Genomic DNA, 14,731 nt, shown 5'->3' on the forward strand with positions numbered 1-14,731 from the left:
AGGAATTTAGAGTGAGGAGGCTAACCAACACTAATTTTTCCATGGTAAAGGGCAATCATTTTTAGCAGTGATGACAAAGAGCATATTTAGACCAGGCATTCCTGAGTAACTTCCTGGTTGGGTATTGTTATTCTAAAATAAAGGGATTTTTAAAAAAACACCTTATTTTTGTCTTTATCTTCAGAAAAAATAAAGCTTTCCTCACAGAAAGTTGTTTACAGCTGGCTACTCTCAATTCAAATGCTGCTATAATCTGAAATGACTGGTAGAACAATTCAAAGTCTGCACTAATCTTGTTTCAGGTTGTCTAATACCATCAACATTTTGTTCATAACCTTTTATTCATTTGAGAAGTGTTGAAGTAGCCGTAATTTTACTAACAACATTTAGCAAAAGGAGGACTCACGAGCTACAGAAAGGCTTTGCCATCAGAAAAGTAGCTCAGCTCTTGCTAAAACACAATTCCTGTTTTTCCTTCTCTCCCTCCCCCCCCCCCCCCCCCCGGAAAAACATCTAGCAATATCCAAAGATAACAAGGTCACAGATGCACAGGAGATGGGTTATTGCCAAAACTTCAGAGACTCCAAGGAACTGAGGAAGAAAGGTGCAAGCTGGAGCAGCTTAGCCTACACAGTTTCACCAAGCCTTGCAGCAGGATAAATCAAAGGTGGGTTTTCCCATCTTCTGATAAAACTGCCTTTTTTTGCTAGCAGTTAACCTGACTGTCAAAGGTTCAGAGGCCAAATTTTTTTTTGGAAGACAGAAGAAGCTTTTACAGTTGCAAATGAGCCTGAAGTTTTATAACATCTTTAAGAAAAAAAGTAAAGTGACAGAGAAAGATATGTTATATATCCAAGTTATTTAAGAGTCATGCTCTCAAGTGCTGGAACTAACAGGAATGTGGTTGTGAGGTAAGAATTTTGCCCTCCTTAAACACAGACCAATATACATATTTTTAATTACTTTTTCCAACCTCCACCCTCAAAGCCAAGCCTAGGATAATGCATGAGCATAACCCTAATTATGACTTTACAGTCTGGGAAAAAAAAAAATCAAGTTTATTTAAAGGTATACACACTCAGCTGTTACTCCTGGTACTTACAGCCATTGCATTTGGGAAATCTAGGACAAAATCCACTCTTTCCAACATGGCCTTCTCCCCTCCGTAACACAGGAGGTAAATTTTAGCACCGGGTGGCTCGGGAGGGAACACCAGAGCTGGCCACCAGGCAGACTCACCACACGGGCGACGCTTTTCTTGTGAAGACTTACCCCCTGTCCCAACGACAGCCTCAAGGACTAGGAGGCGACCGAGGTATAGAATTTCCCTGCTCGCAAGACAACAAACCTCCCAGCACAGCACAACCTCTTCACCGCGGCATCTTTATTTAAAAGAAGAAAACGGCGGGGAAGGGGGCAGGAGCCGTGGAGCAGAGCGCGGCCGTTGGGCGGGGATTGGTGTTGGAAGGGCCGCAGAAGGTTCTAGCACTGGGCGGGGCGCGAAGGCCAGGCCCTGAGGGGGCGGGAAGGCGGGAAGCTGCGGGCTGGAGAGAGCTGTGCGGAGGGGGTTGTCAACCTGAGCGAGTCCGGGCTGAGACCCTCGGGAGACAAAGGCGGCGGAGGAGGTTTGTTTGCAGCCTTTTACTCAGGGGTTTTCTAGTGGTGATGGTTGTCTTAGCGGGTCTGAGGAGATCTCGTTTTGAGGTCATGGGGGTGCTTGCTTGAAGGAGGAGGTGCAGCGGGTGGTGCTGTTCCTCAGGAGAAGGAGTGGTTTTGTGGGTTCTTCTGGGGCACTTCCTACTACTGTACTGCGCTACCATAACTCAGGCTCCAGCTCTCCTTTGATCGCTCTCAACACCTGCTACAACACCAAGCTTACATTGTATTAGTAAAAATTTAATAGCTCTTGTTTTCTTTCTCTTCTGATACTGTTCAGCCAGAGTTCACTCAGTGTGAACCCCAAGAAAGAAGTGGGAGAATCAAATCAGAGGATAACATGGGTTGAAGAACTTACTGAAGTGGGTGCTAACTTATAATTCAGCTTGGTTGTGATGTTTTTGTGCTATACCTGTGTTTTGAGTATGCTGTTAGCAGGTAGCTTCATCAGTGAATGCACCTCTTCTACTGATAGGTCTGGTTCCCCTGTTCTAAGATGACTGTATAGCAGGATGGTCTATAAATTAAAAAAAGACAAGCTCTCAGATTTTCATATGGACCTAAGTAATCAGGGGCTAAACACACACTGAATTTCCATGAGTTCTGTGTACCTTAAATCTCTAATCTTTGAACATTGCAGCCAAACATATTTTTCAGATCATTCTATATAACCAGTTCCTAGAATCTTTCTGTTTTGTTTGTCTGGACGAGGTGATTGTTCTTAAAACTATTATTCTGGAGAAATTCTCATTTAGTGAGTAGATAGTTCTGTTCCTCAGTAAAACCCACAGGATGCAGAAATCTTAATCGTCTTCAGTCTTCTTCTAAACTAGGGAAGTCCTCATCACCGAAAGATGGATAATAATCTGAAAGATAAATAAATTGTTGAGTGTTTTGTGGAAATTGATGGCTCTGCAAAACCTCTAAAGGAACATGAGGAAAATACTGTACATGCTGTTTAGTGATAGCTGATTAGCTAGGTGGCCTGCACAGAACTCAAGGCGTAAACAGCACGCATTCTCTCCTTTCTGGAGTTACAGGGAATGTGGACACAATTTGGATTGTTACAGTGGTGATTTAGAAGACAAAGGTTGCAAATCCATTTGAATTCAGGCATAGACAATCTCACTGCTTTTGTAACAAACTTTTTTTGACTATTACTAAACTGTTTGGAACGGGTATCTGAAGCTGGGTAGTACGTACAATGAGTAATACAGTTTTTCTGTATTGCCATCTTAATTAGTTCAAGGAGGGCATTATACACAAGCCCTACAATGTTGAAACTTTTTTGAAACCCTCGTGAACCCTCATGAAGTTGGTAGAGATGTCAGGTCTTCCAAAAAATCGGAGAAGGAAGTGGTGATGTGAATCTAGCCATTTTCCTAAAAAAGAAACCAATAATCATGTTAATATATGACTTACTGTTTCCCTAATTGGAAACAATGAAATCTTTGCCAATCTGGAAGCCTTATGATTACCTGGACAGAAATTTAAAACCCACTGATGCTTTTAGAGAAAGAGAATGATAACTCGGATGTCTTTCTCAGTACTCAACTTTCCTCTGAAGTTTGGGATGTTATGGGTTGAAATCATGATGGTGATTTTTGTGTGGTCCAGATAGAGATCCCAAAGAGTAGCATAAAAGGATAGTGTGATCTCCCTCTGAGCTGAGATCTAAGCTCACTGTCTCCTTAGCACTAGGTTAACTTAAATGCCAATCTGGTAAATACACACAAAGGATATTATGGTTTTGTACTTCTTACAAAAGCAGCATATTTGAAAGGAATTATTTGGGCCCTTGCAAGCTTCTGTTGTGGCTGCTAATGCTAACTGAAGTTACTTAGGTTGCCTGGCTAAGCTCTTTCCAACATTGATTCTTTGATCAATGTTACCGCATTTTGTACTGATACATTACCTTCCAAATGGACTGTACTGATTTGTCGAATAAGGTAGTAGCAGTGGCAAATATTACTAAAAGTAGCAAATTTTTCTTAGGTTTTGTTGTTGTTGTTGTTGTATTTTTTTTGGTTGGTTAGTTGTGGTTTGGTTTTTTTTGGTTTTTTTTAGCGTGTTTTTGTCTTGTGGTTTGGGTACAAAATGATGAATGGTGGTAAAATGGAGGCAAAATTTTGTGAGCAATCAAAAAAATCTTCATCAACAAATAAAGTTTTATTCTTATTGTGGCCATTAAGAACAGAAATAGTTCTGGGAGGAGGTTTCTTCTGACTCATGGCAGACCTGCTGTGTGGCTTCTTGTGTGATTTATGGTACCGTTTTTTGTTTTGTTTTGTTTTTCCCAAAGGAGGGCGTTGATTTTGTTGCCCAATTCCATATTTTGATACTAATTTTCCATAAAATTATTTCTGAGGTCCAGAACACATTTCCTTCAATGCTTTAAATACAGATTTGGATACAGAACTGGAGACATATTTATTCGTTTCATTTTAATGATAAATCTATCAACTTGAAGGTTAGGGTATTTAAAAGAATGAATTGAACATACTTTAGCTGTCCTTAGGTTATTTTGTCACTGCTTAATTTATAGTTAGTACTGGGTTTTGTTTGATTTTAAGTAAATTTTCCCCTACTTGCTGTGGTGAAGCCTTAAGACTACCAGTGCTTACTATCAAAAAGTTTCATAGGCAGCAGTACTTGCCAGTCTGTGTGCAGTTGTAAGCCTGCTTTGGAGCTTCCCTTAATTAAGCCCTGTGGATGTGCTTTACCATTCAAAAGCTGGCATGATGAAACCCTGTTCCTGCCTGGGCTGTTCCCAGTTTAAAGCAAACACAATTAGAAGGGTTCTGTTTGTTTGTTTGTTTTACAACATAGGTGTTTTTAAGACTTAGGTGATTTTTATTCTGCAAGAATACTAGGGGAAAAAAGACAACCAACCAAACATAAATGAAAATCTGTAAGGGTTACAGTTGGTTGGGTTTGGTTTTGGTTTTTTGTTTGTTTGTTTTGTTGTTGTTTTACTTTAATTGCTTTGAAATACAAAGCTTGGAGTTACGTATTCCTGTTCAGATGAAAATCATGCTTTTTGTAAGTGATTTTAGATCACCTGTTTTTGCCAATCATACAGAGAGCAGAAGGCATTCTGACTAAAACAAGGTAAAATATTGTAACTCTGAGTCACTTTTGGAAGTGGGATTTATTCACCCTGCTGCTCTGGAATGTTTTCATCATAACTAAGTGGTGTGTTTGTAGTTACTATATGACTAAGCAAATAAACTTCTGGATGTTTCAGAGGTCTTGGTGCAAAAAATCCAACTCATCAGGTGAAGACATCACAGAGTAGAAGTAGCAGCAAGCTTGCTTACTTTGCCAGACATGTTGACTAGTGGGGCTTTCAGTCAGCCAGTTGCTGAAATGTCTGTGGTATCTGCAGAATAATTCTGGCTGTAAGAACTTAATTGTCTTCTGCAAATTAATTTCAGATGCTTCTTTCCACATTGATGAGGTTTTAATACAAGAGGGAGAAGCATTTTTTTCCCAAAGCCAGCTGTTTCAGAGTGAGGGAGCAGGTAACAAGATATTGGAGTTTGTTAAATGGGAGAACGCGTACAGGACTTTTGGTATGGGAATTTGGGGTTAGACCAGTGGTCTTCATCAGCTAGTGAGGGAATTGGCATCTTGGATACTGCAGCAGCATTTGACAATTTCAGAAAGTGAGGTTAGCATTAGTGATTTATGGGCGTGCTAGCTTGTGAATTGTGTCTCTTCTTTCTCTGGTCAATGGTAATTAGTGTCTTGCTTCTTCACCTCTTTGGTTCTTCTGCCATCTCTAGAAGATTCTGTTCTCTATTCCTTTTGTTTTGATAATTGTTTTACTATTGCTAAAATAATAATATTCCCAGAGTACCTTTGGATTAAAAAAAAAGCTGTATTTGTCTAAAACTGCTGCTGCTGTTTTATCTTAAATGTGAATTTGCAACTGCAGGCCTAATTGGGTTTCCCTTAGTTAAGTTGTTTAGAGGTTTTCTGTGCTGTTTTTTGAAGCACAGCATATTCTGAGCCACGTCATGCTGTGAGGTTCCTAAAATCTGTTGTCAACGTTTGAGTTCTATGCAGGTGGTGTTCAGAAATTACAGGTACATTGATGGGCAAAGGAAAAAGAAGAAGGAAGGGACTTGTATTGCTAAAGGATGATGTAGGTTGCTTGAACAAGAAAGCCAAAGGTTCAGAAAAAACCACAGTGATTCAGAAATTGTCTTATGCTGTGAATGGAACTTGCAAGATAAGTAATGAGTGGTGTTGCATTAGAAAACCAGAAGTATCTTCACAAAGTATCCCCATCCTTTCTACAGTTAGAACTTTACTACAGTAGTAGAACCATTCATACATGTACAAATGTAAATTTGAGATGTTTCTGCTTTAAATGTTTTTCTGCTAACATCTTTTTTTCTTCCCTTTTTGAGAGTCCTAATGCCATAATACCATGTTCTCTGGGATCTTCCAGAGCCAAAAAAAAAAGTTTGAGTAATGCGTTGGAAAGTCAGATCTGAGTTGGAAGAGCAGAATGGCAAGAAGCTTAATTCTCAGGGTTGAACAGGTGAGAGAGTCTAGAGGAAATGCCATACAAATCATTGTTTCTGTGTTAAAGTTAGGATGGTCAACTACTTTTAAAGCATGGTTACATACAGGTTGACTTTGAGGGATTTGATACTGTCTAATAGATGTCCACTGTCTCTGAATCTGTAATTTTTTGTTACAGCTAAGTACTGAGTTGGTGACTGCAGAGGACTTCCACAGGTATTCTTGTTGAATTATATATGGCGTGGCATGAACTGTGTATACAGAGGATGACTTGTATTTTTTAAATATCTGGCTCAGGAAAATCTCCTAAAATTTGATACTCTGGCTTATTTCATGGACACAAATATAATCTCAGTTCTAAAAAGTCAAATATATACTCTTCAGATATTAACCTAGATGTCCTGCAAAGAGTAGAATTTGGTTATTGTAATTCTGACTCGTTGAAGAGGAGAGAATTGAAAGATCTTTATCTGTCAGCGTGATTCATGTGTCTTAAAGGATCTCAGGCAAATCAAGAAAGAAACTGCAAGAGTTGTTTTTAAGGTTATTTAATAAATTTTATTTCAGATATTCTTTTTTTCAGAAAGGCAAAGATGTACTACCTTTACAATATTAAATAAAAGTTCACAAGTCTCTCTTGCTCTTTTTTTTTTTCCGAGTCAAAGCAAAAGAAAGTCCCAGACTATTCCAAGATTTCTGAAGGGTTCACTCAAATTCCCCTTCCTCTTTTTACAGGGAGAAGAAATGTGATTTCCCAAGGTTCCTTTTCTTAGGGTTTTAACAAAGGCAATTGGCGTGTCTTTCCATTACTGCCTGCTATTTCTTATTTTTATCCGTTTCAGCATTATTTTCTGACTAATAAACAGTTGACCACTGATCAGTAACACACACAAATTATGATTGTTTCCAGCACTCTGAATCAGCAGCTATTTGCACAAATCTAAATGTGGCTGGATATGGCTTCAATCCTCCAAGTTAAATGACAATATGTAGAGATTGAGGAAGTAAGACACTGAAACACATGAAACATGTTGCTAGTTGATTGTTGTGATATGTCAGTCACATTAGGTCAACAAATCTGCATGTTCCAGTTCTAGCAAAGTAGATCTCTTTCGCTTGCTTTAGTTCTATTTTATGATAGTGTGAAATCGTAAAGAGTTACTTTTTTTCTCTAAATGCCATTTTCAAAGAGAGAAGACTCTAGTACGTAACTTCAAATAACAGGAAACGTTGCAGACCCTACTTTCTATGTGTTTTCTGACTCTGATCTCACAGACCTGAAACCAAACCAATGAACAGAATTTCCACTGCTGTTTCATTATAGCCATGATTTTTTTCTTACATTTTAATTATGTATTCTTGGTTTTTGTACGTATGTGTGAGTGTGCGTGTCTACGTGGTGATACAGTCACATCGTAAAAATTCCTGAGAGAGAGAGATGGGTAATGTGAACTATTACTTTGTCTCCCATTGTTCCATTTGCCTGGGTGCTTGCTTTTTTTTTTCCCCTTTGTATAACTTGGGCACAGAACTCCATTGCCACAAGAGAAAGAACGGGAAGAACTCTATGTATTCAGTCACATCTATTATATTGTAAAATGTGGAAATGGGTAAAGTCATTTAGCTGATTCTCCTCCACCTAGGGATTATAAATAGGAAAAATCTGTTTTAGAAAAACATAATCTTTAAATATATCCAGATTTCTCTAAACAGTCATAATTGTTTGGTGTGAACATAAATCTACAGTTGCTTGGAAACACAGACCTTCTGTTACCCAGATGCAGCTTAGCTGAATAAAACACGTGCTGTTACATCAAGGAGTCCAGATTTCATGTTAGGCAAAATTCCCACTAAGGCTGTCAAAAGCAGTGTACTTTAAGAAAGACCTAATTGTTTCTGCATTTCGCTGGAAAGCTGTGTTCTGTTATTGCCTACCAGAAACTTTGGTAGGGGATTAGAACTCAAGCAGTCAGCTCTGACTGCCCAGCTACTAGTGTGATATTTGGGTAGAAAAACAATTTGATTTTTGGTAGAAAGTTTTGTTCGTACTTGAGACAGCAGATCAAATTTCAATATAATTTGTAGAAAGGTCGTCTGTCTGTGAGAAACGTCAAGTAGGAAGGGACAGTAAAGGGGGGGGTGTGTTTCATAGGGGGAATTAGCTCAAATGGTAGAGCGCTCGCTTAGCATGCGAGAGGTAGCGGGATCGATGCCCGCATTCTCCATTTGCTACTTAGGAGCGTTGGTTTTTAGTGCCACGGTGGACTATACTTAGATTTTTCAGTTGCCATTTGTAATTTTTTTGCTGTTTTGGAAAAGAACGGCTTGTAAACCTCTGTTTTGTCTAAAATGAGGGTAACTGCCTGCACAAAAAAGAAATAAATTCCTGTTGATGGATTTTAAAGAATGAAACAAAAGCACACTGACAGATACAACTGTTTCTTCTGATTTTTGGCTGTGATACGATTTTAGTGCCCTGTATATGCTACCTTATGTTGTGGGGCTTTTTTAAATTTAGATGCATTTTTCTGTAGCAGAATAGGGATTAAAATTAATCAGTTTTAAGAAGCACATGCACAGTATGAATGGTTTAAGTTGTTAATGTTGATCGAAGATGAGCATTTTTTTTTAAAGTGCAAATTATTTTCTTATATTGGGTTGAGGAAGAAATTGAGTGAAATTGTGAGAGAGTGAAAGCCAGTTGAAACTGAGTTAGTAACAACTGTGTCATGCCCATCCTAGCTACAACAGGTGCAAGGTAGCTGGAGAGACAGTAGTTCTACGGTGAGCTGATGATTATATAGACAACTACATACTTTTATGTCTTCTTATAGACAATTTCACTAACTTTTCACATAATTAAAAACTAAAAAAAAAATGCTCACATTAAAATTCAATGCACTTGTAAGGGGCAGAAGGGAACTTTATTTCCTGTATTACAGAATAACGACATTAGTGTTAGATGCTTTTGTGAAGAAATCATTTTTCAGAGAGTTCACAGGTGTCGTCTGCTAATTGAGGTTTTTTTTCCTGGTTTATTTGCTGCATGAAGTGGTATATAGTGCTAACGATATATTTTCTTTCACAGACCTGAACAATTTATGGAAGAAAATCTTATGGTACCATAGATACTCAGTCTCTCAAAACACTGGAGAATGCGGGCATCGATCCCGCTACCTCTCGCATGCTAAGCGAGCGCTCTACCATTTGAGCTAATTCCCCTTGCTATATAATGTGAAGGGCGGATTTACTTCTGCTGAATCATAGCTTGGCTGCTTTAGATATAATTACTTTGTTGAGTCAGAATGCTTATTTAATAAGGCTGAATCATCACTGTATTTATGTGGAAGGCCTGTTAGTGTAAAAGTCAGAATACTCACTTCACATGAGAAGCAGTAGTACTGATGCATCTTCTGCTATGTTATTCTGATAAAACAATACTTACTTTCCTGAACAAAGCCTCTTCCAGTATTTGTTCAGGAAGGAGGGAGAACTTTTTTTTTTTTTTTTTTTTTACCTCTCTTACAATGCAGATACCAAAAGACTGGTAAATCCAGAAAGTATACTGTTAGAAGTCACTGAAAGGCAATGAAATTTTTTCTTTGCCTTGTTTTTCATGTCTTTTTATTTTCTTTTCCAACTTTATTTTTCAGTTAGCTGCATGTAAATGATAAATATAATGGTTTAAAAGTTCATGTTTATCATAGTTTGTGGAGAGAAAGTGTTCATTTATATCTTCCTAAGATATTCTAGGTACGTCTACCTTTTTGTATTGACTTTAATGATTCAGTTAAAATAGTATTGCATCTTAAATATATGGGGTTACTAAAAACATTTCAGAAATATAAAAATTTGAGCGTAGTCATACTGACTGACTTTGAAGAAAGAAGCACATTGGCAAAGCTCTAGTCGCAAGTTATTAAATCAAGGAATGCTTTCTAGATTTAAAGAATGAAAATGTAGTTTACAGTGAGAGGTGTTGCACTGATATACTATTAAACAACAAAGGCAATGAAAATGATATAATGAAAGATTTCTCACTTGCTTTTTAAATTCAGAAAAGTAAGTTCTGGTAGTAAAGTAAAACATTTGCAGTAATCCAACAATACATATGCTGGTGGTTTTCTCTAATGGATTTAACTTACTGGATGACAGCATCTAGTCAAAAGAAAATAAATTATGAAATTAAGCATCAGCTCACTACAATTTGTCTAGAGTAAGGTAGTACTTCAAATCTAGCACAATCCAGATTCAGGCCAAGATGTGAAACTAAAACTGCAGTATCACTGCAAATATTCTCCTAGAATTTAAATATTCTCCTGCCTTACCTCAATCTCTGCACAACAATAAAGATTTGTTCTTACCATTTCTTGCAATATATTGTTACCCTTATCTACCTCACTAGAGTAAACTGGAGGGGAAAAACAAATATGCAAAAGTAGTTTCAGTCCTTCTCACAGGTACACATCGTAGGCTCAGCGATGGCCCACTGCGTGTCTGCAGTTGGGGTGTTTCCCATATCATATTTCACAAGGTTCAGCTCTGTGTACAGTTTTCTTTATCTACCCTGTGCAGTCTGAGTCAGTATGAAAATGGCAGGTTACCTCTCCCTATTTTTCACCCCCAAATCTCACTCTGCTGCCACTGAAAAGGCCTAAAGCTTTGACAGTTCAGCTCCAGAAAAACAGTTTATTTGATGCTAAAGTCAGATAAGGGTAAGGAAAGAGCTCTGCAATAGTATTTTCAGTGATTAAAATGTGTATTTCATGTAATTGACAGTTCATTGTTTTGCCATCTTGAATTCATTGTGATTTCTAAGTTTTCATGTAAGAGGGTGAGTAAAACTTCCTAATTACTCCACTTGATTGGGAGAACTTCCTTACCTACATGGCTGAAAATAACCTGACCTCCTTAAATACCCTAGAGAAATGAAAAAAATGGAATTCAGCTGTGAAGGCTTTGTGTCCACATACTTTCATTTAACACAGATCAGTCTGATGTACCTCTTTGGCCGTGCTAATGTAAACTGATACAAGCTAATTTAATCAGGTTTGACTTTTGCTTTCGAAAATGGTCTTCTTAGGGGACGTCAGGGAAAATGTGAGTTTTGTATTATCTTCAAGCTGCTCCACTGCATTGTCTGTGATGTGACTTCCCTCAACACAGAAGCAGCAGCTGTCCTCTTCAAAGAAGGATAAATCTAGTGTGAGTTGGGTGCCACTGAAAGCCTGCAGGTCGTGAGTTTGTCATGCAAGTTAGCATGAGGTGCCTTATCACGTTACTTGGGGAGTTTGTCATCTTGGACAAATAAATGGACAAGCCCAACGTCAAATCTTAGTAAGTGTTCTGAACAGCTGCCCTGGGGTTATTACCCATATAAAGGAGCAGAGGCGGTAAAGGGAAGGAAGTTTGCATTTGCAGTTATTAAAATATATGGTTACAGGGTAAATTAGTGTGTTGTGGGGGGAATTAGCTCAAATGGTAGAGCGCTCGCTTAGCATGCGAGAGGTAGCGGGATCGATGCCCGCATTCTCCACTGTTGTGTTTTGTTTGTGGTGGGAGAATAAACAGTTAACTATGAAAGATGTTTTCATGTATTGAACTGGAATTTGGAAGTTAAATAAGCTCTTATTTTTTAGATGTGCATCGTTCATTTCTTAAACGCTGCCGTATGTTTGACTAGAATAAATTAAAATAATTCCTCATATTTAAAAAAAAAAAATAGAAATTGACTTGTATGGGGAGAAAACCAAATGCTGGAAAGTACTTCCTCTTAAGAACTGCAAGTAATAACCTTTTTTTTATGTTGTTTTATACACCTAGAAAACATGTCTTTTCTGGTTTGTCTTGTTTCTTACTACTTCACTTGGAAATGCTAAATGAAATATTACAAATTTATTATTTGACACCTGTTTTGGAATTGCAGTTGAATGTGTTTTCATTTGTGAATAGGTAGACCAGTGCAAGAGAGAAAATTGTATGGCATTAATGGAACCGCAGATTTTAAGTTTGTCTTGAAGATCAGAGTTTTGTGATCCCCATTAACAATAAGAGGAGGGGGAATTAGCTCAAATGGTAGAGCGCTCGCTTAGCATGCGAGAGGTAGCGGGATCGATGCCCGCATTCTCCAGTGTTTTGTTAAACAGGAATTGTTATATCTAGAAGTAGAAACTACCAAAACAAAATATGTAACTATTTTGGTAAAAATATTATTATTTTTTTTAATCAGGGCAAAACTGATTTCCAACCCCACCCCCCAATCATATGTCAATCTTCTGTCATAACTGTTGACTCCTCCTGGCCAGTTTCAGTCAAATTTGGCAGAAAGAGAATTCTGCAATATGATGTTTTTCCAGGCTTTATGAAAAGCAATGGATGAATGACAGTTAGAAACCTGAATCAGCATGTCTTTTCTCCACGTGTCCAACTAGGATATAGTTTGATCAGACAGTGCAAAATAGCAGTTTAGGAATGCTTGTTCTTGCCCAACTGCCCATTCTGGTCCTTGTCCAGAAATACAGGATCTTCTTTTCATTTACGATCTTTGTGAAGCTGTTGTATAAGCTGGATTAGTCAATTTGAGTTTAAGCGTAAAAGTTGTCACCTCTTTGCCCCCAAAGTTTGTATCCTAGAAAGCACACTACAGCTGCTGTGTCTTTTAGCTGTGGCCTGTGTGCAGGTTATAACTGAGCTTAGCCTTCTCTCCTACTTCTGGTTTTGCAGAGCTGCTTATAAGAGGCTAATGCCTGCCACACTTGTCTTAGAGCTTCAGAGATAACTTCGACCATCTAATTGATTCACTGACTTCCCCTAACACCTTATTAGTTTCTTCTGATCCTTCTCCACATGTTATGTATTTCTTTATGGTGCACTTCCCTCTGGCCCTTCCAGAAGCAGCTGCACCACAAGTGCAGCTTTTTACATCTTAGTGACCAGTGCTGCTAAATCTGCTGTGACTTGAGTGTTAACTGAGCACTTTACAGTGTGCAAAAAGGCCTACTGATTTCCTCACATCTTCTGTCTGTTTATGGCTGAGGAAGAAAATGTGCATGGAACTAGCAAAACACTGGTATTATTCCACTTCTTGGTGTGTCTCCTTATACTTTGAAGGCTGAAAACTTAACCTTCCCCTTGAACTCTTGGGCATACCTAGAAAAGTTTGTAGCAGTCTTAGTGACTGCTTTCAATGTGATTAGTAGACAGAAGATGCCTAGAATGGTCATACTAAATGCCACCCTTCTGACAACAATCTGGGACGTGCTTATACCTACTGCGTACACACTTACTTTTCAGAGTTGTTCTCAGTGCACACTGTGTTGGCACTGGGTTCTTGTCCCACCAACATCCTTTACTAAACCTGCCTCATAAAAATGTATTCCTGATCATCATCTTTGTGTGATTTCTTATCTATCTCATCAACTGTTGTAAGAAGCATGGACAAAGATAACTTGTATGTCTGTCTCCCGGGAATATCTAACAATGAGTCCTTTCAGAGAAAGAATACTTTTCTTTCTTTTAGGATGACCACTGAGTATTCCAAGATCTCTTCAAATAAGTGAATAGATTGATTTGGTTTTTCCCTCCTCATGAAGTGAAGGCAGAGTACACAGTTTGGACTATTTCTCAGTAACATTCATCTTCAAGTTTTGCCAAAAGGGTTATGCAAGAATTCTAACCTGCTTGTTGCACTTAGATAAAATAGGCCATATAAAGCAGTTGTGCTGCTTTGTACAGCTGAGGAAGGTCTGCATAGCATTGTATTTTGCTATGAAAAAATCACCAGTATCAGACACTTGGGAGCATTTTTGTTTATCCCAGGGGAAATAGCTTACCTATTGGGGTCATTCTCACATTTGCAATTAAAACAGTGTTAAGCCTGCTTTAGCTTCCTGGTCAGCCTGGGGCTGCTCTTTTCAATTAATGAGAGGAAGCTGAGAAGAATAAGGAAGTATTTACATGGGTTTCTACAGCTAGCCCTTGTATTGCTGAGAAGCTGGATCAGGCCCATAATGATGTTTACTTTGTACTCATTTGTTTATATTGATTTCAGTTTGGTTGGAGTGTTTATATATCACGTAGATTCCATGAGAGACTCTTGTAATAAGGGTCATGGAGGCAATTATTTTTTAAAAGTGACAGGAACTGTGTGATCCTGGTATGTAGGTGTTACACAGTGATGGAACATGAGTGGAACTGTCAACCAAGCAGATGTTGCCAAGACTGTTTACCTAGAAAGATACTGTAAGGAGATGCCCAATTAATGAAAAAAAAAATCTGCCTGTATCATGTCCTTAGAGCTTCATTGGAGATTAGACAAGACACAGAGAGGGGAATTGTTACATGTGGGATTCAGAAAAGAAGTTAATCACCAAGGATTGCTTAGAAGAAGTTAATCACCAACAATTGACAGCTACCAAGGACAGAGTAGAGCTAGGAAGAAAGTTAATCAGCACGCCAGCAGAAACCAAGGACAGAGGAGAGGCCTATAAGATAAGAAGGAATGCCTGAATGAAAGAGTGAGCTCAGAACAAAGCTAATA

General features: G+C 38.3%; 4 non-coding genes across 4 annotated transcripts; 3 read left to right on the forward strand and 1 right to left on the reverse strand.

Moving 5' to 3' along the window:
• The first annotated feature begins 8,344 nt into the window (after positions 1–8,344).
• TRNAA-AGC (transfer RNA alanine (anticodon AGC)) lies at positions 8,345–8,417 on the forward strand. Its single transcript has one exon. It is a non-coding gene; the product is annotated as a tRNA-Ala (tRNA).
• A 924-nt stretch (positions 8,418–9,341) lies between these two features.
• On the reverse strand, positions 9,342–9,414 carry TRNAA-AGC (transfer RNA alanine (anticodon AGC)). The gene has a single exon. It is a non-coding gene; the product is annotated as a tRNA-Ala (tRNA).
• Positions 9,415–11,655: 2,241 nt separating this feature from the next.
• Positions 11,656–11,728, forward strand: TRNAA-AGC (transfer RNA alanine (anticodon AGC)). The gene has a single exon. It is a non-coding gene; the product is annotated as a tRNA-Ala (tRNA).
• A 521-nt stretch (positions 11,729–12,249) lies between these two features.
• TRNAA-AGC (transfer RNA alanine (anticodon AGC)) lies at positions 12,250–12,322 on the forward strand. The gene has a single exon. It is a non-coding gene; the product is annotated as a tRNA-Ala (tRNA).
• Positions 12,323–14,731: the final 2,409 nt, after the last annotated feature.

The sequence above is a fragment of the Nipponia nippon genome, unplaced genomic scaffold (assembly GCF_047370975.1).
Source record: "Nipponia nippon isolate SJK-2023a ecotype South Korea unplaced genomic scaffold, ASM4737097v1 scaffold_1, whole genome shotgun sequence".
NCBI classification, from domain to species: domain Eukaryota; kingdom Metazoa; phylum Chordata; class Aves; order Pelecaniformes; family Threskiornithidae; genus Nipponia; species Nipponia nippon.